This window comes from Bubalus kerabau, chromosome 18 (genome assembly GCF_029407905.1).
Source record: "Bubalus kerabau isolate K-KA32 ecotype Philippines breed swamp buffalo chromosome 18, PCC_UOA_SB_1v2, whole genome shotgun sequence".
NCBI lineage: Eukaryota > Metazoa > Chordata > Mammalia > Artiodactyla > Bovidae > Bubalus > Bubalus kerabau.
This window is the reverse complement of record NC_073641.1, coordinates 59,602,842-59,627,380: the sequence shown is the minus strand read 5'-3', so window position 1 is coordinate 59,627,380 and position 24,539 is coordinate 59,602,842. Positions and strand designations below refer to the sequence as shown.

Sequence of the window (24,539 nt, the reverse complement as noted above, 5' to 3'; positions counted from 1 at the left end):
CATGGCTAAGAGCTGAAAAGATGAACACTATTACAGAATTAACATGTCATGAAGGCTGTGTAACCATTTAAGCATTTATGTAATATAATCGGCATCTGAGTAGGTACAGTAAGAGGCTATAATTATGCATTGATGTTGATAAAAGAGGAGGATTTCAAAGAAAGAAGCTGAATTTTTCATGCTTTGTTCAGGGATGTGTGTGTGCTCAGCCACAGTTTCATCTAATTGAGAGGCTATAGATTCAATCAAAAGATCTGAAAATCAGCTTAGCTTTCATATCAATAAAAGGATCAAGTGCCCTTCAGAAGCAAATAAAAGTGAGCAAACACCATTAAAATTGAGACTAATTGAGAATAAAAGTGGTGTGTAAACAAAATGGTGCCAGACAAAATTCTCACTCTTCCTCAAAAATCGTCTTTTTTTATTTCCCCCTCTTAAGAAGAATTTCACAACTAACCGAATGTGTCTTTGCCTAGACAGTCTTCTTTTGTAAGTACTTCAGCCACTGCCAGAAGGTGTCTACGGCAGCACTGGAGAGAGAACACAGTCATGAAATCCAGTATCTAGTGTCTATGCGTGCATGTTCAGTCACTTCAATCATATCATTCTTTGTGACCCCATGGATTGTAGCCTGCCAGGCAACTCTGTCCATGGGATTTCCCAGACAAGAACACTGGCGTGAGCTGCCATGCCTGCCTCCAGGAGATCTTCCCAATCCAGGGATCAAACCCTCGTCTCCTGTGGCTCCTGTGTTAGCTTCCCGATGAATTTCTTTACCTGCTGAGCCATCAGGAAAGCCCCTAGTGTTATATCTCTCTGTTAATAGTGATCTTTGAGCCAAAAGGAACGTCCTGGAAAGGAAAAAAAAAAGAAAAAAAAGAGGAAGTATGGGAGAAGGGAAGGAACTGACAGGAAATTCTTTCTCTATGTGTATCTAAGTTCCAAAAAGTTACATTCAATTAATTGTAAACAGTCTATATCCCTCAAAATGACCAAGCCATTCTCAGTTAAAAGATAGCAAGTATCCAGTATAAATAGCTATAGTGTATATCTCAGTAGTAAAATCTCTACTTCTACTCTTCAACAAGGACAGAGAGATTTTGTAAACAACTAAAACAAACGTGCCGGCGGCTTCCCCGGTGGCTCAGCTGGTAAAGAATCCACCTGCAACGTGGGAGACCTGGGTTCCATCCCTGAGCTGGGAAGATCCCCTGGAGAAGGGAAAGGCTATCCACTCCAGTATTCTGGCCTGGAGAATTCCATGGACTGCATAGTCCATGGGGCCACAAAGGGCAGGACACAACTGAGTGACTTGCACTCACTAAGACAAATTCCACTAGTGACAAAATTGAGTGACACTTAGGCAAAGCGGGAAGAGGACAATAGTAGCAGTTTCTCTTGCTTGAAGTCTGGAATGCTCTAGAATCCACTGGACTCTTACATTCCAGGGACTCTCATTGAATATGGTCAGCATGTGCCACACAAATGGTTTTTCTGAGTCATTCTTGGGGAGAAAAAAGAAGAGCGTTGTTTGGAAGGATTCAATCACTTAATTCTTGCATTTCTGTCAGTAGGAGAATGGTGGTAAAAATGGAATCATGGGCTATATTATTCAGCAGTTTTCCTTTTTAATAGAAAACCAGATGCTCTCAGGCTTTCTACTGAGAGACTAGAAATGGAAAAGTAGTATTCAGTGCTCATTTACAACTATTTTCTTCTCCCCTTTTCCTTCTCCCTCTTTTCAATTCCTAAGACCTGATTTTAGGTGGATCAAAAGTGGTCTCTTGTAACATGGAACTTGCCCAACCAAGAATCACAGCATTATTGAGACTAGGTTCATCTGAATCCCCTATATGCCTTTACAGTAGAAGGCATATAGAAGAAATTTTTATTGTTGTATGTTTGTTTACTTCAGACTCTTAAAGACAAAGAAAAGTACAAGTATGCCTGGATACTTTCAACAGAATAAGAAACATATATACTTTACCAGTTAATGTAAATAAAATATGAAACACACTCATATAAATTTACCCAACCAGAAATGCCACACAGTGCTCTAACAACCAACATGTGAAGCAATAAGAGCCTGGGGTTTTACTGTAGCCATGTCATTATCAACCTATGAATCTATCCTGGTTGTCAGCAGTCTTATTTCTCTTTGGATCTTCTATACCCACTGGTTCACTGGTTTTTGTTAAGGAATATCTTGAAACTTTTCAAACCATATGACCTCTTTGGAAATGTTATTTCCTTTTTTTTTTTTTAATTTTATTTTATTTTTAAACTTTACGTAACTGTATTAGTTTTGCCAAATATCAAAATGAATCCGCCACAGGTATACATGTGTTCCCCATCCTGAACCCTCCTCCCTCCTCCCTCCCCACTCCATCCCTCTGGGTCGTCCCAGTGCACCAGCCCCAAGCATCCAGTATCGTGCATCGAACCTGGACTGGCAACTCATTTCATACATGATATTTTACATGTTTCAATGCCATTTTGTTATTTCCTTTTTTAAAAACATTTATTTGTTTGGCTGCACCAGGTCTTAGCTGAGGCATGTGGGATCTAGTTTCCTGACCAAGGATTGAACTCAAGCCACATGCATTGGGATCATGGAACCTTAGCCACTGGGCCACCAGGGAAGTCCCCGGAATTGCTCTTTTCAGTGGCTGCACTGTGTCTTCACATAGAAGGACCATACTGTGATTTCCCTACCCTACCCACTTTTATCCTTCAACGGTTAATGGTACATTCTCTTCTATGGTTCTTGGTTTCCAGGAGCTCAAAACTGACTGCAAGAAAGACAAATTGAAGAGAGGAGCACAGACTGGTTGGCAGGTGTGGGGAGGAGGAGGGCACAGCGGTGGCATTCTGGACTCAACGATCCATGGAATGGATTAAACGGAGAGATGCCTCTGGTTTTAGTGACCGTTGGGGAGGCAACAGGATGAAACTTCTATCGTCTTTCCAGATGATAAAATCACACCAGGGAGCCAATGACCATTCCAGCTATACTCTTGCCTGTCAGGAATTTTCAACTTCAGATTTTGATAATCCAGGAAGGAATTTCACTTTTTTGTAAATTTCAATCATTTTATGAGGCTTAACATTAATACTCTTAGTTCCCTACTCAGTATATTATTTGTTAAAAAATAAACACACACAAATGTAAAATACCTTTCAAGCCAAAGATAATTTTATATTAGGGACTGTTATTAACTTTTTTTTTTTTTGGCCATGTGGCATGTGGGATCTTAGTTCAGGGATTTTAGAGCAGGGATCTTAGAGATCTTAGAGCAGGGATGGGACCTGTGCCCCTGTCATGGAAGCATGGGGTCTTACCCACTGGATCACCATGGAAGTCCTTTATTAACTTTTAAAATTAGCTATTAGTATTTAATTTCCTATCCAGAATAAAACTTACATCACAAAATGAAAGCAGACCAATCTGTTTCCTAAAGATTTATTTCTATTTATTGAGATAACACATTTTTTTCCTTCAAAATGCATTGGTCAGTACAATGATTTTCAAAAATTGTTTATAGCTAAGGGTCCTCTATGGAGGAGGAAATGGCAACCCACTCCAATGTTCTTGCCTGAAGAATCCCATGTAGAGAGGAGCCTGGCCTGGCTATCGTCCATAGGGTCACAAAGATTTGGGATGCAACTGAAGCAACTTAGCAAGCATGAGGGTCCTCTAAATTTCTCCTAACAGTAATGTTTTGTGAATTAATTAGTAGAAGAGCTGTATGCTGCTGCTGTTGTGTTGTTGCTCAGCCTTGTCTGACTCTCTGTGACCCCATGGACTATAGCCCACCAGGCTCTTCTGCCCATGGGATTCTCCAGGCAACAACACTGCAATGGGTTGCCATTTCCTACACTAGGGGATCTTCCTGACTTAGGGATCTAACCCATATCTCTTGCATCTCCTGCATTGGCAGCAGGGTTCTTCATCACTGAGGCACCTGAGAAGAGCTGTATGAGCTGGTCAAAATTCTTCTCAGGAGCTGCAAGATATAAGCATTGTGTGCTAGGGGAAAGTGTTAGTGAAATAAAGAATTGTGGGAAATTCCTCAAGAGATGTGAATACCAGACCACCTGACCTGCCTCCTAAGAAATCTGTATGCAGGTCAAGAAGCAACAGTTAGAACTGGACATGGAAAAATAGACTGGTTCCAATTTGGGAAAGGAATACGTGAAGGCTGTATATTGTCACCTTGCTTATTTAACTTATATGCAGAGTACATATTGTGAAATGCCAGACTGGAGGAAGCACAAGCTGGAATCAAGACTGCCAGGAGAAATATCAATAACCTCAGATATGCAGATAACACCACCCTTATGACAGAAAGCAAAGAGGAACTAAAGAGCCTCTTGATCAAAGTGAGAGAAGAGAATGAAGAAGCTGGCTTAAAACTCAACATTCAAAAAACTAAGATCATGGCATCTGGTCCCATCATGTCATGGCAAATAGATGGGGAAACAATGGAAACAGTGAAAGACTTTCTTTTCTTGGGCTCCAAAATCACTGCAGATGGTGACTGCAGCTATGAAATTAAAAGATATTTGCTCTTTGGAAGAAAAGCTATGACCAACCTAGACAGCATATTAAAAAGTAGAGATATTAATTTGTCGACAAAGGTCCATCTAATCAAAGCTATGGTTTTTCCAGTAGCCATGTATGGATGTGAGAGTTGGACCATAAAGAAAGCTGAGTGCCAAAGAATTGATGCTTCTGAACTGTGGTGTTGGAGAAGACTCTTGAGAGTCTCTTGGACTGCAAGGAGCTCCAACCGGTCCATCCTAAAGGAAATTAGTCCTGAATATTCATTGGAAGGACTGATGTTGAAGCTGAAACCCCAATACTTTGGCCACCTGATGTGAAGAACTGACTCATTGGAAGAGACCTTGATGCTGGGAAAGATTGAAGGTATAAAGGGATGACAGAGGATGAGATGGTTGGGTGGCATCACCGATTCACTGGAAATGAGTTTGAGCAAGCTCCAGGAGTTGGTGATGGACAGAGAGGGCTGGTGTGCTGCAGTCCATGGAGTCATAAAGAGCTGGACATGACTGAGTGACTGAACTGAGGATGACTTGGGGCCAATGAGTGGAAAAGTCTAAGCAAGGCTGATCCTTCTTGTCCAGCTGGAGAGTCAATAGTCATCATTGGAATTAGAAATAAATTTTAATATATTTTGTCTTTTGATAATGAGAAATTATCCAGAATTTTTTACTCACTGGATACAAAGCAGAGGCAGTGTTGTGGAGTGTTTGCTAAGCTGTTTGTCCAAGAAAACTTTATTCATGGAACACATAACTGGATCATGGTCTGACAAACACCCTTTGGAAAATGTGGTTTTGTTTACTCTTTCACTCTCTTCTCCTTGAACCAGCCAGAGTTCATATTTCTCCTGGTGTGCCCTGGATCCTCTGCTCTAGTCCAGTGATCCTTAAGTTCTTCTTTAGCCAGTTTTCATGGAGCCACAGTTCAGTTCAGTTCAGTTCAGTCGCTCAGTCGTGTCTGACTCTTTGCAACCCCATGAACCACAGCATGCCAGGCCTCCCTGTCCATCACCAACTCGCCGAGTTCACTCAAACTCACATCCATTGAGTCGGTGATGCCATCCAGCCATCTCATCCTCTGTCGTCCCCTTCTCCTCCTGCCCCCAATCCCTCCCAGCATCAGAGTCTTTTCCAATGAGTCAACTCTTCGCATGAGGTGGCCAAAGTACTGGAGTTTCAGCTTTAGCATCATTCCTTCCAAAGAACACCCAGGACTGATCTCCTTCAGAATGGACTGGTTGGATCTCCTTGCAGTCCAAGGGACTCTCAAGAGTCTTTTCCAACACCACAGTTCAAAAGCATCAATTCTTCCACACTCAGCTTTCTTTACAGTCCACCTCTCACATCCATACAAGACCACAGGAAAAACCACAGCCTTGACCAGATGGACCTTTGTTGGCAAAGTAATGTCTCTGCTTTTGAATATGCCATCTAGGTTGGTCATAACTTTTCTTCCAAGGAGTAAGCGTCTTTTAATTTCATGGCTGCAATCACCATCTGCTGTGATTTGGGAGCCCCAAAAAATAAAGTCTGACACTGTTTCCACTGTTTCCCCATCTATTTCCCATGAAGTGATGGGACCAGATGCCATGATCTTAGTTTTCTGAATGTTGAGCCCTAAGCCAACATTTTCACTCTCCACTTTCACTTTCATCAAGAGGCTTTTGAGTGCCTCTTCACTTTCTGCCACGAGGGTGGTGTCATCTGCACATCTGAGGTTATTGATACAGATCAGCTCTAATTCCCATGCTTCTGGAAGGACAGGCTTCATGTCTCATCTGTGATTGAAAGCCAGCACCCAGCGCAGCACGTGTTGGTAGCCCAGTCACTGTGATGACTTCCACCTCTAAGTCCATCTTCTGCCCTCTTGAATTGTGGTTGCCTCTCTTCCTCCTGACAACAACAAAGTTGTTCTACCATGATGGATTGCTTCCATTCCCCTGACCACTTTCTTTTTTCTCCTTTTTGAGGCTGAGGGCTTCTTTGTTGGTTCCAAAGTTGGGTTGACTCACTGAGAGGAAGAGAAACGATTCCTAGTTTCTTCTTTGTTGGCCTGAGGTCACAGTTCCTTTCACTTGTCAGGTGAAAATCAAAGCCAGTATGAGCTGAGATCTTCCTAGGAGATTATAATGTTGATGTTGTATTGATACAGTTTGTCCACCAATCTTCTAGTTTCCCAAGGGGCGCAGTGGTAAAGAATCTGCCTGCCAGTGCAGGAAACCTAAGAGATGCAAGTTTGATCCCTGGGTCAGGAAGATCCCCTAGAGGAGGAAATGGTAACCCACTCCAGTATTCTTGCCCAGGAAATCCCATGGACAGAGGAGCCTGGCGGGCTATATAGTCCATGGGGTCACAAAGAGTCAGACACGACTGAGCATGCACGCAACCAAATATTCACATCTCAGGAAGACAGAACTCCTGTAGCCTTTCTTCTTCACTCCAAAGTCAACTGCTTTAGTGTATTTAGTATAGCTAAGGTGTTGATTTGTTCTTTTGTCAATTCTATTTTCTTTTCCTGTTCACTAAGCAACAAACTCAAATTCTATTACTCAGGGTACTACCAATTTATTTATTTATTGTATGCTGAATATAATGGACTGAACATAGTTTTTAAAAAAGGATCTTTGCCCTTGAGAATCTCAGAATCCAGAAGAAATGTATGTAAACAACCAACAAAAAAGGTAAGTAGTAATACACAGAAGACATAATATAAACAGAAAAATAAGTGACTGAACAGAAGAGGCATGGAAGGAAGTTACTGTACACTCAACATGAAAAAAATAATCTGACCTGTTCTTTGAATGATAAGTAGAAATTCTTCAAGTAAAGAAGGTACATGGGTTTGAAAGTTTTTAGGAGGTGGAAATGAGGAAAAGAGACAGAGAGGAATTGTTCTTTGGCTGTGATCCATATGGCTTCTAATCTAAACAGTGTGTGCTCAGTCACTCAGTCATGTTCGACTCTTTGCGGCCCCATGGACTGTACCCGCCAGGCTCCTCTATCCATGGAACTTTCCAGGCAAGAATACTGGAGTGGGTTGCCACTTCCTTTTCCAGGGGATCTTCACAACCCAGGGATTGAACCCGGGTCTCTTGTGTCCTGCATTGGCAGGTGGGTTCTTTACCACTAGCACCACCTGGGAAGGGGGGAAGGCCAATTAAAAAAATGTAACCCATAGAAGCAAATCTTTCATATCCTAACACTTGTTTACCCTCAAATCCCTCTAAAGTGCCTCATACGTATTCTTTATGAGTCCGTGAGAAAAGTCAGGAGAACATAAAAGAAAAAACTCTTACATCGTAGAAAATAGTGTTTGATAAAACTAGAAGGCACCACTTTGCAAAGAAAATGCAAGTAGTATCTCTTCATAGCAAGCCAGTTAGTTCACCAGAATTACTTTGTTGCTATTTTATAGTTTTGCTACATTGAAAAACCCACTGCTACACTGGAGTCAGGCTAAACTGAAACACTTACTGGAGCTTTAAAATTTTGTTTAGAGAATGCAAATGTTTAGCCAATAGTGTATTAGAAGACAGCAACAAATGTTGGTGGGATGGATGGGAACAGGACTGATGTGAAAACAGGAATGTTTCTGCAGTTTAAAAACAGTGGCTTTACTCACTTTTCAAGACTTGTGAATATTTGAAGGCATTAAGAGATATTTAATCAAACTTGCCTTGTATACACTATAAAAAATACTTAACTAAAGAATTCATGTAGGCAAACTGCCAAAGCTTAGTAGCTTCTGCAGAGGAGCCAAACACAACCATAATTAAACTATGAGGTTCAGTAAGTGGCTTGGTGAATTATCACATGTATGTTAAGTAACTTTGGTAATTGACAGAAACAGTTCCGGGGATGCAAAAGTATTGGGCAGACGAAGTAAGCCAAGTGCCTGGGAATAAATCTGTGCAACACTGGGGGATGAAGGCAGCAATTTCCAACTCTTTGGAGCCCCTACCAATTTACAATGTAAGGGGTTCCTGAGAAACTTCTTACCCCTTTTAAACTTGTAGACTGTGATGAAGATCCATGAGGTGTTCTCTCCCTGCAGTTTACCATCTGTGGCAAGATGTGTTAGGTCATGCCATCCTACAACTTGTTTGTCTGTCCCCATGAATATGGATCTGCCTATCCAATGGCACCCCACTCCAGTACCCTTGCCTGGGAAATCCCATGGATGGAGGAGCCTGGTAGGCTACAGTCCATGGGGTCGCTAAGACTCGGACACGACTGAGCGACTTCATTTTCACGTTTCACTTTCATGCATTGGAGAAGGAAATGGCAACCCACTCCAGTGTTCTTGCCTGGAGAATCTCAGGGACAGAGGACCCTTGTGGGCTTCCGTCTATGGAGTCACACAGAGTCGGACACGACTGACGTGACTTAGCAGCAACAGCAGCATCCAGGGATAGTCACAGTTATCTCAGAGTTAAAAAGTGAAGCGGCAACTCTGGGAGCAGGAAGTCAAGACAAATTCAGGGGAATAGTTTGACAGAACTTGGGCTGGCAGACTCCCTTCCCCAACCACAGAGGTTAAAAACAATCACTGGTAAAAGCTGGAAAAGTCAGACAACAAAGCAAGAGGGTGGCTCCAGATAAGAAAAGGACTAAGGCATAGAAGATGCGGCGTCAGAGGAGTCAGTGGTCCTCTAGATCTAGAGAAGTAAGGAATGCATGAACTGAAAATGTGAAGAGCAGAGGTCAAGAATCGAGGTTGAGAATCTCGGCGCAAAACAGGTAGCAAGCTCATCTTAATATCAGAAAGAGTGGGTAAGAGTGGGTATATGTAGATGTACAATTGATTCACTTTGCCATACCCCTGAAGCTAACACAACATTGTAGATCAACTATACTCCAGTAAAAGCAGTGGGAAGCTCCCACTGCTGTGCTAACAGCAGTCAAACTCCTCTCACCTATTCTACAGCAGATGCCTGTTAGCATATCCCTGGGCTTCTATGATGTGTCAGTTCTTCATAATAAAGTCTGATGATCTGAAAAATATCGGTCAACCAATATCAAATTGGTTCCCTGATTTACATTATAATTAAAATAAGTTCAAAATGATTATCATGTTCACAAAAGCCTGTATAATCTGACTTTTGCTCCTTTTCCAGCAAACCTGGAAAGTTTCCATTTATTCACAACATTCTCTCCATCCTGGCTGTGGTAGATTAGAATGTTTTTTCTTAATTCCTCACTTCCTGCTTCTGTCATGTGACTCTGTAATGCACCAAAGTGGACTGAGCCACTCCCTCATCCATTGGCTTTCAACTTGGGTGAGTGACTTTTGTTTCTGATGCTCATGAAAGTTTAAAATACTCTTGCAAGTTTTGGCCTGGCCTTTCTGAGTTCTGAGAGCCACCATGAGAAGGGTGTGTACTAGCGACCCTTATTTCCTTTGGCCTGGGCTCCAGAGGGGCTTGCGGGGAAACCTGAAACTTACCTGATTTCTGGCACCAAGTACGGTTCGCCCACAAGCCTACATTTGAGTGCCCCAACACTGCTGCTGCTAAGTCGCTTCAGTCGTGTCTGACTCTGTGCGACTCCATAGATGGCAGCCCACCAGGCTCCCCCGTCCCTGGGATTCTCCAGGCAAGAACACTGGAGTGGGTTGCCATTTCCTTCTCCAATGCAGGAAAGTGAAAAGTGAAAGTGAAGTCTCTCAGTTGTATCTGACTCTTATCGACCCCATGGACTGCAGCCTACCAGGCTCCTCCGTCCATGGGATTTTCCAGGCAAGAGTACTGGAGTGGGGTGCCATTGCCTTCTCCGGGCCCAACACTAACTAACACTAACTGTTGCTGAAGCTGAAGCTCCAATACTTTGGCCACCTGATGCAAAGAGCTGACTCACTGGAAAAGATCCTGATGCTGAGAAAGACTGAGGGCAGGAGGAGAAGGGGGTGGTAGAGGATGAGATGGTTGGATGGCATCAAAGACTCAATGGCCATGAGTTTGAGCAAACTACAGGAGATAGTGAAGGACAGGGAAACCTGAAATGCTGGAGTCCACGGGGTTGCAAAGAGGCAGACATGACTGAGCGACTGAACAACAAAATCCATGAATGACTCCACCTCCGTGAATGCAAAGAAATGTTATGTTATTCACTGCAGTAGTTCTAGGACTTGCAATAGTGTTGAATTCCTGCTGAGGTGGCACTGGACTCTCCTGAAACCTTGTGCAGCTGGGCTGTGATTACTAGTTACAAGGCCATTGGCTATTATTCTAGTTTTCACAGCCCTCAAGATCACACACATGAAGTCACAAAGTCTTTCCAGTCACACCCTAAGTGCCCACTTATAGCTGGGAAAGAGGGATAGCTTGACCGATACTGAAAGTCCTTGGAGTTTTGCAGAGAAAGCGGACACGTAAGTGAACACTGTTTATATCAGGGAATTTGCTGCTGCCAGAGAACCAAGGCACATGTTTCCACTTCAAACAAATTATCTGTTGCTGTTGTTGTTGAGTCGCTAAGTCATGTCCTACTTTTTGCAACCCCGTGGACTGTAGCACCCCAGGCTTCTCTGTCCTTCACCATTTCCCTGAGTTTCCTCAAACTTATGTGCATAGAGTTGGTGATGCCATCCAACCATCTCATCCTCTGTCATCCCCTTCTCCTCCTGCCCTCCATCTTTCCCAGCATCAGGGTTTTTTCCATGAGTCAGCTCTTCGGTTTAGCATCAGTCCTTCTAATGAATATTTATTCTGATTTCCTTTAGGATTGATCAAGAAAGTCACACTGAATTTCAGGAAAGTTTTACAATATCCATAGTTGAGAAAGATATATTCCTTTGTTATTTTGCAACTTTTCCACATGACATAAGATTTCAAGTTTAAAAACTGACTGAGTCTTGATAAAGACACTGAAAATAGCATTTCTTCATGTTGAATAAATGTACATAATTCATACACTAAAACAGTGTATTTAGATATGATGGCAAATGAATAGAGTGACATTTTCAGCGGCACATAGAGTGGAAAATTTTCTGTTTTGTGTATGTATATTTTCTATGTAATTTAAAATTTCTCATTTAAGCATCATGTATTTTAGTATACATTAGATGGAAATATTATTATAAGGACAGAAATATTATTATATTTTCTACTTTTTCTTCCTTCTTAATGAACAAAATATGTTATCTCTTAGGTATGTCAGTGGTTTAGTTGCTAAGTTGTGTCCAACCCTTGCGACCCCATGGACTGCAGCCCACCAGGCTCCTCTGTCCATGGGATTTCTCAGGCAAGAATACTGGAGGGGGTAGCCATTTCCTCTTCCAGAGGATCTTCCTGACCCAGGGTCCAACACAGGTCTTCTGCATTGCAGGCAGATTCTTTACTACTGAGTCACCAGGGAAGTTCTATCTGTTAGGTATCCAGTTGGCTTTAAGTAACAGCATCTATCCTTCCATTACTGGGAGTTTGAAAGTAGGAAGCTGATGGCATTGCCTCAAAAGCTCTGTGTCTTCTGACTCCAGGTCACCATCCTTACAATTCTCCTGACATTTCCCTGAAATTCACAAGATGCTGCCACAGTTTCAAAAAACAGTGGAGCTGAAGAAAGAAGAGGGAAGAAATAGTGGCAGAACTATCTCTGGATTTTATTTCCATGACAAAAATCTATTCCAGGTGCTCCTACTGAATTTTGCTTATATTTCTTTGGCCAAGGCAAGGCCATATGGCCATTCTTAACTACTGGGGGTTCTGGGAAAGCAAGTATTTAACTTTCATTTTTATTTTTTTTTTTAGATGTGGACCATTTTTAAAGTCTTTACTGAATTGGTTACAACACTGCTCCTGTTTAATGTTTTCTGGCCCCAAGGCATGTGGGATCTTAGTTCCCCGAAAAGGATGGAATCCACTCCTCTCTGGTTGGTAGGCAAAGTCTTAGCCACTGGACCACCAGGGAATTCCCAGAAGTATTTAACTTTTGACTCAAAGAGAAGAAGACGTCAAGGGAGAAGGAAGGGCAAATGTGGGTTGGGTGACCTGGCCAAAGCATATGACATGTAGTGGCTATGTGCATTAATTGTTGGACAAAGAATTATCTTCAGGGGCTACTCAAGAATGTTAAGCTACATGCATGTTCAGCAGTATTACTGTCCCCCCTCCTGCCCGCCGCCCCAGTGTGGGGTGTTGCTAGGACAGTAGGTCAGCTGAAGACTACATTTCCCAGGTTCCTTTGTGTCCAGATGAAGCCACTGAACTTGTTCTCATCAGTGAAAAGTGAGCAGAGCTGATGAGACAGGACTTCCACTGACTCTTTGTGCCTTCAGCCAGCTGTGTGCAGACAATGTTGTGGCTGATGGAGCTATAAGACAGCAGAAACCTGGATCCCTGAATCATTGTGTGGAGCATAATCTCCAGGGGACTAGTTACATGTGCTTGTTACTAAAACTGGGAAATTTATCTATTACAGGTGCTAATATTACCTTACGGGGCTGCCCAAGTGGCATGAGTGAATCCGTCTGCCAATGCAGGAGACACAGGTTCAGTCCCTGGGTCTGGAAGATCTCCTGGAGAAGGAAATGGCAACTCACTCCAGTATTCTTACCTGGAGAATCCCCATGGACAGAGGAGCCTGGTAGGCTACAGACCAAGGGGTTGCAAAAAGCTGGATATGACTTAGCAACTAAACAACAACAATATTACCTTATATAAGACAATAACTTATGCTTATATCACCCTGAATCTTTCATTGGTTTTGCTTATGTTTTCCTTTATTCAGTTTTTCTATCTTCCCTTTAGAGATTTTCCTCATTACCCTATTTTTAAGAACATGTAACTTTTTGTAGTTTCTTAAACAGGTTGAGCATTATTCCTTCTAATGCCTTGCTTCTACTCTGCTGTGTTCTAAGAAGCCAGATAATGAAATATGTTAGGACTTGGCTGACTGCTATAACACTCTGAGCTAAGCATATGATGCTGGTTTGGGCTACTGTGGCATCTCGTGTGATTTACCTCCTATAGGATAGTCACCTGATAAAGGACAAATAGGGAATTGCATGCTAAATGTGATCCAGGGTGAGGTGCAATGGTTTGGTAGAGTATGTGAGTATCATAATATTTTGAATTAGAGCAAATGGCTATTTCATTTCCCAGAGCTGTAAAGGGAACTTTGTGAGCAGATAGAATTTCAAGAGTTCTATCAGATCAGATCAGATCAGTCGCTCAGTCGTGTCCGACTCTTTGCGACCCCATGAATCACAGCACGCCAGGCCTCCCTGTCCCTCACCAACTCCCGGAGTTCACTCAGACTCACATCCATCGAGTCAGTGATGCCATCCAGCCATCTCATCCTCTGTCGTCCCCTTCTCCTCCTGCCCTCAATCCCTCCCAGCATCACAGTCTTTTCCAATGAGACAACTCTTCGCATGAGGTGGCCAAAGTACTGGAGTTTCAGCTTCAGCATCATTCCCTCCAAAGAAATCCCAGGGCTGATCTCCTTCAGAATGGACTGGATGGATCTCCTTGCAGTCCAAGGGACTCTCAAGAGTCTTCTCCAACACGACAGTTCAAAAGCATCAATTCTTTGGTGCTCAGCCTTCTTCACAGTCCAACTCTCACATCAATACAGGACCACAGGAAAAACCATAGCCTTGACTAGACGGAGCTTTGTTGGCAAAGTAATGTCTCTGCTTTTGAACATGCCATCTAGGTTGGTCATAACTTTCCTTCCAAGGAGTAAGCGTCTTTTAATTTCATGGCTGCAGTCACCATCTGCAGTGATTTTGGAGCCCAGAAAAATGAAGTCTGACACTGTTTCCACTGTGTCCCCATCTATTTCCCATGAAGTGGTGGGACCAGATGCCATGATCTTTGTTTTCTGAATGTTGAGCTTTAAGCCAACTTTTCACTCTCCATTTTCACTTTCATCAAGAGGCTTTTGAGTTCCTCTTCACTTTCTGCCATAAGGGTGGTGTCATCTGCACATCTGAGGTTATTGATATTTCTCCCGGCAATCTTGATTCCAGCTTCTGTTTCTTCCAGTCCAGCGTTTCTCATGATGTACTCTGCATATAAGGTAAATAAACAGGGTGATAATATACAGCCTCGACGAACTCCTTTTCCTATTTGGAACCAGTCTGTTGTTCCATGTCCACTTCTAACTGTTGCTTCCTGACCTGCATACAAATTTCTCAAGAGGCAGGTCAGGTGGTCTGGTATTCCCATCTCTTTCAGAATTTTCCACAGTTTATTGTGATCCACACAGTCAAGGCTTTGGCATAGTCAATAAAGCAGAAATAGATGTTTTTCTGGAACTCTCTTGCTTTTTCTATGATCCAGCAGATGTTGACGATTTGATCTCTGGTTCCTCTGCCTTTTCTAAAACCAGCTTGAACATCAGGAAGTTCACGGTTCACATATTGCTGAAGCCTGGCTTGGAGAATTTTGAGCATTACTTTACTAGCGTGTGAGATGAGTGCAATTGTGCGGTAGTTTGAGCATTCTTTGGCATTGTCTTTCTTTGGGATTGGAATGAAAACTGACCTTTTCCAGTCCTGTGGCCACTGCTGAGTTTTCCAAATTTGCTGGCATATTGAGTGCAGCACTTTCACAGCATCATCTTTCAGGATTTGGAACAGCTCAACTGGAATTCCATCACCTCCACTAGCTTTGTTCGTAGTGATGCTTTCTAAGGCCCACTTGACTTTACATTCCAGGATGTCTGGCTCTAGGTGAGTGATCACACCATCGTGATTATCTGGGTCGTGAAGATCTTTTTTGTACAGTTCTTCTGTGTATTCTTGCCATCTCTTCATAATATCTTCTGCTTCTGTTAGGTCCATACCATTTCTGTCCTTTATCGAGCCCATCTTTGCATGAAATGTTCCTTTGGTATCTCTGATTTTCTTGAAGAGATCCCTAGTCTTTCCCAGTCTGTTGTTTTCCTCTATTTCTTTGCATTGATTGCGAAGAAGGCTTTCTTATCTCTTCTTGCTATTCTTTGGAACTCTGCATTCAGATGCTTATATCTTTCCTTTTCTCCTTTGCTTTTCACTTCTCTTCTTTTCACAGCTATTTGTAAGGCCTCTCCAGACAGCCATTTTGCTTTTTTGCATTTCTTTTTCATGGGGATGGTCTTGATCCCTGTCTCCTATACAATGTCACGAACCTCATTCCATAGTTCATCAGGCACTCTATCTATCAGATCTAGGCCCTTAAATCTATTTCTCACTTCCACTGTATAATCATAAGGGATTTGATTTAGGTCATACCTGAATGGTCTAGTGGTTTTCCCTACTTTCTTCAATTTCAGTCTGAATTTGGCAATAAGGAGTTCATGGTCTGAGCCACAGTCAGCTCCTGGTCTTGTTTTGCTGACTGTATAGCTTCTCCATCTTTGGCTGCAAAGAATGTAATCAATCTGATTTTGGTGTTGACCATCTGGTGATGTCCATGTATAGAGTCTTCTCTTGTGTTGTTGGAAGAGGGTGTTTGTTATGACCAGTGCATTTTCTTGGCAAAACTCTATTAGTCTTTGCCCTGCTTCATTCCATATTCCAAGGCCAAATTTGCCTGTTGCTCCAGGTGTTCCTTGACTTCCTACTTTTGCATTCCAGTCCCCTATAATGAAAAGGACATCTTTTTTGGGTGTTAGTTCTAAAAGGTCTTGTAGGTCTTCATAGAAGCATTCAACTTCAGCTTCTTCAGCATTACTGGTTGGGGCATAGACTTGGATTACTGTGATACTGAAGAGTTCTATATAAAGTGCCTATTCTATTAAGCAATCTATTTACTTTATAATGATGATAACATCTAAATTATTTGTCTAAAATACCTAGCCACTAGTCATTATGACTATGGTTAAGATTCAAGGGGCATAATGAATGCATGTCTAATTAAATTTTGCAGATTTCAAAAGATTTTTCACTCTAAGTTAAACACATAGCATCTCTGCTGAAAGCCAGGATTGGTCCAAGCCTAGGGTGGCCTGTGATGGCATGACGTTGGTGGCAGAAAAATAGGGAGAAATATCACAGACCTTGAAAACTGATCTCAGTTCTAATCTTGCTGTGCATTATTTTAGGATTTTCTCAACTTCTCTGAGCCTCAGTATTCTTCTCGATGAAGTTAAGTCTAGAAGCACTAAGTTAATTACAGACATTAAGTGAGACATGCAAAATACTTAGTTCAAAACAGCACAATGTTAAAATTCATGCATGTTCATTTTTTCTTGTCTAATATTATAGTTTAAGTAAAAATACTTATATTAAATGTTCTAGGGTGGGCATAATAATCTTTTTTTTACCACGATTTTCTATCTGAAACAAGTATTTGTTTTGTCAAGAATGCAACTTCATATTTTGGTAATAAACATAATAATTAACAGTATTTCCTCTTTTAGTTAATACATGTATTTCAATCACAAGCCTATTTTAGAACTGAGTTGCCACCTTCCACCATAATTGCAGTAACAATATGCAAATCCACCCATAATCTAAAATATGAAAATAAAGATGAGCAGGTGATTTAGTTTTTTGAAGACAACCTAGTGTGCTAACAAGGGGAAAAAAGTCAATATAAATGTGAATAAACTCTAGTTTAAATAAACTCTAGTTTATTTAAAGTTTTAAAATAAACTTTAAAAGAAAACTCATTTCTTCCTTTTAAAGACACGTATTTATTATGATCATTCTCAGTATTTTTTTTTTTTTAATCTCAGGGAGTGCAGCTTTGAATGTTCCCCCCAAAATGGGTTTCATGGGAGGATTCATTTTCTCTATAGTATTTCCAGGGAGACTTACAGCAATAATGTGATCCCTTGCAAGCTTGCAACCAACACTCCAGTTGAGGGGAAGAGGTGCACTAATTGGTTCCTGGCCCCCTGGCTCCACAGGGCTCTGGCAGTCTGTCTGTTCCCAGGGCCAAGTGCATGGAGAAGATTAACCTGCTCTTCTGGGGCTCCACCTCCAGTAAAAACAGACTCCTGTGGTTTTGTAAGGGCTTCCCAGGTGGCGCTAGCAGTAAAGAAACCAGCTGCCAATGCAGAATACACAAGAGACAGGGGTTCAATCCCTGGGATGGAAAGATCCCCTGGAGGATGGCCTGGCAATCCACTCCAGTATTCTTGCCTGGAGAATCCCCAGGGACAGTGAAGCTTGGTGGCTATGGTACATAAGGCTGCAAAGAATTGGACACAATGGAAGTGCCTCAGCATGCATGGACACATTGGGTTTTAAATCAAGCTAGATTTTGGATTCAATACTCTAAAAATATACTATTAGAAAAGAATATATTCCCATTACTCAGAGTATGGATTTATCAATATTTACTAAAGTAGCTCAAAGGTCACTGAGTTAGCTACTGAAAAATAGAAACAAAAATGTGAATATCAATTGAAATTTAGATTTCTCTACTTTTATGTTTTTCTTTTTGTATCAAGTCAACGTCGTTGGACAATTTACTAATTTAGCAATTGGCCAGTTTCTTTCATCAATGGACTCTTCTACCTCTGATATTCCCAAATCCAGAGTTTAGGGTATGAACCATTTTAGGCTTCTTTGCCTAAACCACTCAGTGCTGAGTAGATGCAGATGTAAATCCAATTGACACTAAGAAATCAGTGATTATTACGGTTCTGGCTCTCCCGTATGTGGATGAAGAAGAAATGGGAGGTGTTATAAATGATAGTACAGAAAGAATACATAGAAATCTTGTGGTGAAAGGACCTCTTTTTTCAACTTAAAACTTGATGCTGAAATAATTGTAGTTTTATTTGCATTTGCGATGATTAAGACAAAAAGATCACATTTACCCCAATTTAGCTTCCTCGTATGATAAAATACAAGTGCTGCACTCAATATGCCAGCAAATTTGGAAAACTCAGCAGTGGCCACAGGACTGGAAAAGGTCAGTTTTCATTCCAATCCCAAAGAAAGGAAATGCCAAAGAATGCTCAAACTACCGCACAATTGCACTCATCTCACACGCTAGTAAAGTAATGCTCAAAATTCTCCAAGCCAGGCTTCAGCAATATGTGAACCGTGAACTTCCTGATGTTCAAGCTGGTTTTAGAAAAGGCAGAGGAACCAGAGATCAAATTGTCAACATCTGCTGGATCATAGAAAAAGCAAGAGAGTTCCAGAAAAACATCTATTTCTGCTTTATTGACTATGCCAAAGCCTTGACTGTGTGGATCACAATAAACTGTGGAAAATTCTGAAAGAGATGGGAATACCAGACCACCTGACCTGCCTCTTGAGAAACCTCTATGCAGGTCAGGAAGTAACAGTTAGAAGTGGACATGGAACAACAGACTGGTTCCAAATAGGAAAAGGAGTTCGTCAAGGCTGTATATTGTAACCCTGCTTATTTAACTTATATGCAGAGTACATCATGAGAAATGTTGGGCTGGAAGAAGCAGAAGCTGGAATCAAGATTGCCGGGAGAAATATCAATAACCTCAGATGTGCAGATGACACCACCCTTATGGCAGACAGTGAAGAGGAACTAAAAAGCCTCTTGATGAAAGTGAAAGAGGAGAATGAAAAAGTTGGCTTAAAACTCAACATTCAGAAAACGAAGATCATGGCATCTGGTCCCATCACTTCATGGGAAATAGATGGGGAAACAGTGGAAACAGTGTCAGACTTTATTTTCTTGGGCTCCAAAATCACTGCAGATGGTGATTGCAGCCATGAAATTAAAAGACACTTACTCCTTGGAAGAAAAGTTATGACCAACCTAGATAGCATATTGAAAAGCAGAGACATTACTTTGCCAACAAAGGTCCGTCTAGTCAAGGCTATGGTTTTTCCAGTGGTCATGCGTGGATGTGAGAGTTGGACTATGAAGAAAGCTGAGCACCGAAGAATTGATGCTTTTGAACTGTGGTGTTGGAGAAGACTCTTAAGAGTTCCTTGGACTGCAAGGAGATCCAACCAGTCCATTCTGAAGGAGATCAGCTCTGGGATTTCTTTGGAAGGACTGATGCTAAAGCTGAAACTCCAATACTTTGGCCACCTCATGCGAAGAGTTGAGTCACTGGAAAAGACTCTGATGCTGGGAGGGATTGGGGGCAGGAGGAGAAGGGGAAGACAGAGGATGAGATGGCTGGATGGCATTACGGACTCGATGGACGTGAGTCTGAGTGAACTCTGGGATTTGGTGATGGATAGGGAGGCCTGGCGTACTGCGATTCATGGGGTAACAAAGAGTCGGACACAACTGAGCAACTGAGCTGAACTGAATGATAAAATATGGGCAAAACTGTAGTACAACATCAGAACTGAGATACCTATATGGCTAAAGTCAAGATACAGAACATTTCCTGCACCATGACAATCCCTCATGTTCCCTCTTTATTCAGAATCACCTTAGCCATTCAGCCATGAATCTGTTTTCCAGATTCCAGCCATGAATCTGTTTTTATAAATTTGCCATTTCAGGAATTCAGGAAGTTTTAGCTACTTGTCAGTCACTCGGTCGTGTCTGGCTCCTTGTGGCCACATGTACTGCAGCACGTGAGGCTTTTCTATCGTCCACTGTCTCCCACAGTTTGCTCAGATTCATGTCCGTTGAGTTGGTGATACTATCTAACCATCTCACCCTTTCTTTGGTCTTCAATCTTTCCCACTATCAGGATCTTTTCCAATGAGCTGGCTCTTCACATCACACAGCCGAAGGATTGGAGCTTCGGCATCAGTCCTTCCAATGAGTATTCAAGGTTGATTTCCTTTAGGATTGACTCATTTGAGCTCCTTGCTGTCCAAAGGATTCTTAAGAATATTCTCCAGCACCACAGTTCCAAAGTGTCAATTCTTCGGTGCTCAGCTCTCACATCCATACATGACAATTGGAAATACCATAGCTTTGATAACATAGACCTTTGTCGACAAAGTGATGTCTTTGCTTTTAATAAGTTGACTAGGCTTGTCATAGCTTTCCTTCCAAGGACACTGCACTGTGGTGAGGCAGGCCCTAGACTCCTGGATGATAGGGAAAGTCCTGACTCTGCCCTGATACCACCTAAGGAGCAGGAGAGGCACTTGCTGCCCCTTTACTGCTAGGGGTGCGTGGATGTGGATGTCTGATTGGGTCTGATTCTGGACCCCCACTTAACCACGAAGTTGACCACCACAACCACAACTGGCAAGTCCCACAGGAAGCCCAGGGTTGGAATATGGGTGAAAGTTTCCCAAAGGACAGGAACCGATATTTCCAGAGCAAAGAGGAAAAGTACTGGGTGGGAAAAAAAAACAAAACACAACAGTGCCTGTTACATTATTATTCAGTTTTGGGGTGACTTAGGAAGCTTCTTTGTGTGTTCAGTCAGTCAAACATGTCTGACTCTTCGCAACACCACAGACTGTAGCCCGCCAGTCTCCTCTGTCCATGGGATTTCCCAGGCAAGAATACTGGAGCAGGTTGCCATTTCTTCCTCCAGGGGATCTTCCCGACCCAGGGATCAAACCAGTGTCTCCTGTATCTCTCTCACTGGCAGGTGAATTCTTTACCACTGAGCCACCTGGGAAGCTCAGAATGCTTGCTGCTGCTGCTGTTAAGTTGCTTCAGTCGTGTCCGACTGTGTGACCCCATAGACTGCAGCCCACCAGGCTCCCCCGTCCCTGGGATTCTCCAGGCCAGAACACTGGAGTGGGTTGCCATTTCCTTCTCCAATGCATGAAAATAAAAAAGTGAAAGTGAAGTCGCTCAGTCGTGTCCAACTCTTCGCGACCCCATGGACGGCAGCCCACCAGACTCCTCCATCCATGGGATTTTCCAGGCAAGAGTGTTGGAGTGGGGTGCCTTATTTTTAAATATTTTCGATGATTGTGGCTTCTTAGAAAAGGCAGTGAGAGAAAGTGGAACAATACTTAAGTCATTTTATGTCTTTGTTCAACATTCATTTCTTCTGCAGTATTTTACTGAGTGAGTACACTGGGTTAGGACCTGTGCTAGTTATTGAGAACCCATTGGGGAAAAACCCACTATTTTTTTCTCAAGAAGCTTGAAAGGTGGGGGTTTCTGTTTGGCAGCTGGGCAAAAAGGTAGGAATTTTTTTCTAAAATTGTACATGTATATAGTATCTTAGTTTTGAAATGTAAACCATATATACATGTGAATGCATCTTTATTTTCAGCAGCAGCAGGGCTTTTCTTTCTAGAAAGAAAGTGATGAGCGGGTGTTATTCTCTAGATGTGAGGGCTTCTCATGGCGGTGGCTTCTCTTGTTGTGGAGCACGGGCCCTAGGGCTTAAGGGCTTCAGTAGTTGCGGCTCCTGGGCTCCGGGGCACAGCATTGATAGTTGTGGCTCAGGGGCTTAGTTGCTCCGAGGCTTGTAGGATCCTCCAAGGCCAGGGATTGAACTGGTGTCTCCTGCATTAGCAGGCGGACTCTTTACCACTGAGCCACCAGAGAAGTCCTCTATTTTGTTTTGTTTTGTTTTGTTTTATACTGGATTGTCTCTCTTCCTCTCTATGGCTGGCAATAGGCCTTTAAAAGTATTTAGAGACTTTAATTTCAGAGGAGGTAAAAGTGGTTAGTCACTACAATTTACTTTTCACCGTTAGCTTTGCTCTGATATATAAAGATCCTGGGAAGTGATTCAACCAAAAGAGGGGACAGAGCCTCTTAAGTTGAATAATGACCAGTTCAAGAGAAGTAGAGGAATGGGGAGGAGAAGGTCTGAGAACCTGCATTCATCTGGCACTTACCATGTAGATGAACTGCTGGAGCTTCAGTTTCTTCTGGGAGCATTTTCCTCATGTGTAGACCTCAAAGGAGGGAGGGAGATAACAGCCTATAACAAGCTGTCAACTCAACACAGAATATCAAGAGAGGCATCTATCATTCCACTGCTTACAGTGGATTAATTGCCAATGAAGTTTCCAAAAATGATCTGATCCAGGGTTAGACCCAGGGCAAGTTCCTACAAGATGATAAAAAATCACAGGGACCAGGTGAGCAGAGTCCCATTCTAGATGAAGATAACGTGGACACATTCATTTCTAGTGTGAGTTTATATTTTCAGGCAGAGCCTCTGAAAACCCATTTGACTCTTCCACATTTTTGACACCCCTATTTCCTATACAGGGCCTGTGATGTAAGTTTATAATTTAACTCAACAGACATGGGAAACACATATTATTGGCCAATGTGCTAGATTGGCCAATATACGAAAAGATGAGATATAGTTGTTGATCTCTTTGAACTGGAACTGTTAGGGGAAGCTCGCTGACTGGAACCACCCACCCTGGCCAGACACCATAGTAACCATTTGCATGGGTTGTTTTAGGACAGGAGGTCCTGGTAAGGAATACGGAACTAATAAGCCACCACCAACCGGAAGAGTTTGGGAAAGGTCAAAAGGAGACACCACATGTCTGATCACCCCCCAGAATCCTTCTCTCTGGCATCCATCTTGGCCAAATGAGGTGTGCACCACCAGGAAGGACTCTGAGTCAGAGTGATTGGCTAACGACAACCCGGAAACTAATCCCATCACCATAAAACCAGAGACTGCGTGCTGCCTGACAGAGCTGTTCTCCTGGGTTCCCTTACTCTACTGCTCTCCACTCAGGTGCCCTTTCCCAATAAAATCTCTTGCTTCATCAGCACATGTGTCTCCTCAGGACAATTCATTTCCTAGTGTTTGACAAGAGCCCAGTTTCGGGCCCTGGAAAGGGTCCCCCTTCCTGCAACAGAACAGTTGACATGTGATTGGTACAATTACTTAGTTCTGTGCTTGAAAATAGATGAATTTATTTTTCCTTCAAAACATGATCTCTCTGGAACAATAAATCTAGATTTTAAAATTTGGAAACATGATATTTTTGCTTATCTTTAAGAACGAAAATAGTATTAAATGAAAGGAAATTACCCAAAGAGAATGTATGGAAGGTCAAGTCACTACCAATTTCTGCATAAGGTCGCAAGTCTTGTAAGAAAAAGGTAATTACGAAAACTCTGGTTCTCCATTCAGGTATCATAAATGCTTATATATTATATGTATCTTTATGTAAGTTTAATTTAAAACATCCAACACTTATAAACAGAAACTGTGCTGCGTGCCTGCCTCCGTAGAAAGTAATTTACGCTGTGAATGCCCAGGTCATTACTAAGATGTAATGTTATAAAATTCTAGGTATTTATATGGAAAGGGAATAAAACATTAAGAAGAATTTCCTTTTTCCATTTAAAGGAGTGAACACCAAAAGGCCATTTTAAGACTCTAGAAGTGCCACAGAAATTTCCAAAAGAAGTTGTAATGTATAAAACAAAGGGTAACACCAACCACAAGGGAAAAAAAAAATCATAGAAACGGGAGTGGGGGTGGCGGGGCGGGGTGGGGGCGGTGAACACACTTCCTGGCTCAGAAGCTCTTAAAAGTTCTGAGCCAGAAAACCTCCCGCACCGGGGCGAGGAATGTCTTTGGCTCTGCACTGACTCCCTGCTAAGTTCCCCTTCAAGTTTTGCCTCCCTCGCTCCTCGGTTCCCGCCTCAGACCCGAACGTGGGAGCCACAGGAGGAGGCCGGCATGCATACCTGGAGCTGTCGGACAGAATCAGCTTCCGACGCATGTTGATTCGGAATGCCATCACACCTAACACAGGCCGTATTTGCAGGCAGACCCAAGGGATTTCAAGCGACACCCGGAAGCTCATCTTACTCATTAGGGACCTAGCCGGGAAAAGAACAATAGTCAAATTGAGCCAAGACCGCGCCTTCCTTCGTCCTCCGCAGCAGTTCGCGGGCGGCGCGCGGGGCCTGCGCCCGGGCTGGGGCGGGGAGCCGGAGCCCGAAAAGGCGCGCTGCCCCTTTAAAAGGCCGCGCATCTCCGGGCCGGCCTTCCTCCCCGGGGCTCCAGCTGTGATTGACGCTGGGCGGCGAGAGGAGGCGCCTGGCGCTAACAAAAGTCCGGCCCTTGGGCGAGCCGCGCCGGGCCGCGAGTCTTTCGCTCGCTCCGGGCACCCGCAACAAGTGGCCGCCGCGCCCTCCCCGGGGGAAGCCGCGGGTGCGCAGGGGGCG

General features: G+C 42.8%; 1 long non-coding RNA gene across 2 annotated transcripts; it reads right to left on the bottom strand.

The window, feature by feature from the left end:
* Positions 1 to 334: 334 nt before the first annotated feature.
* LOC129632947 (uncharacterized) lies at positions 335 to 24,210 on the bottom strand. 2 transcript variants are annotated; one of them, XR_008704768.1, is made up of 3 exons: positions 24,057 to 24,210; positions 22,226 to 22,285; positions 335 to 851 (listed from the first exon to the last, which is right to left on the bottom strand). It is a non-coding gene; the product is annotated as an uncharacterized LOC129632947 (long non-coding RNA). The 2 variants fall into 2 exon arrangements; XR_008704767.1 differs by lacking the exon at positions 335 to 851 and adding an exon at positions 21,699 to 21,887.
* Positions 24,211 to 24,539: the final 329 nt, after the last annotated feature.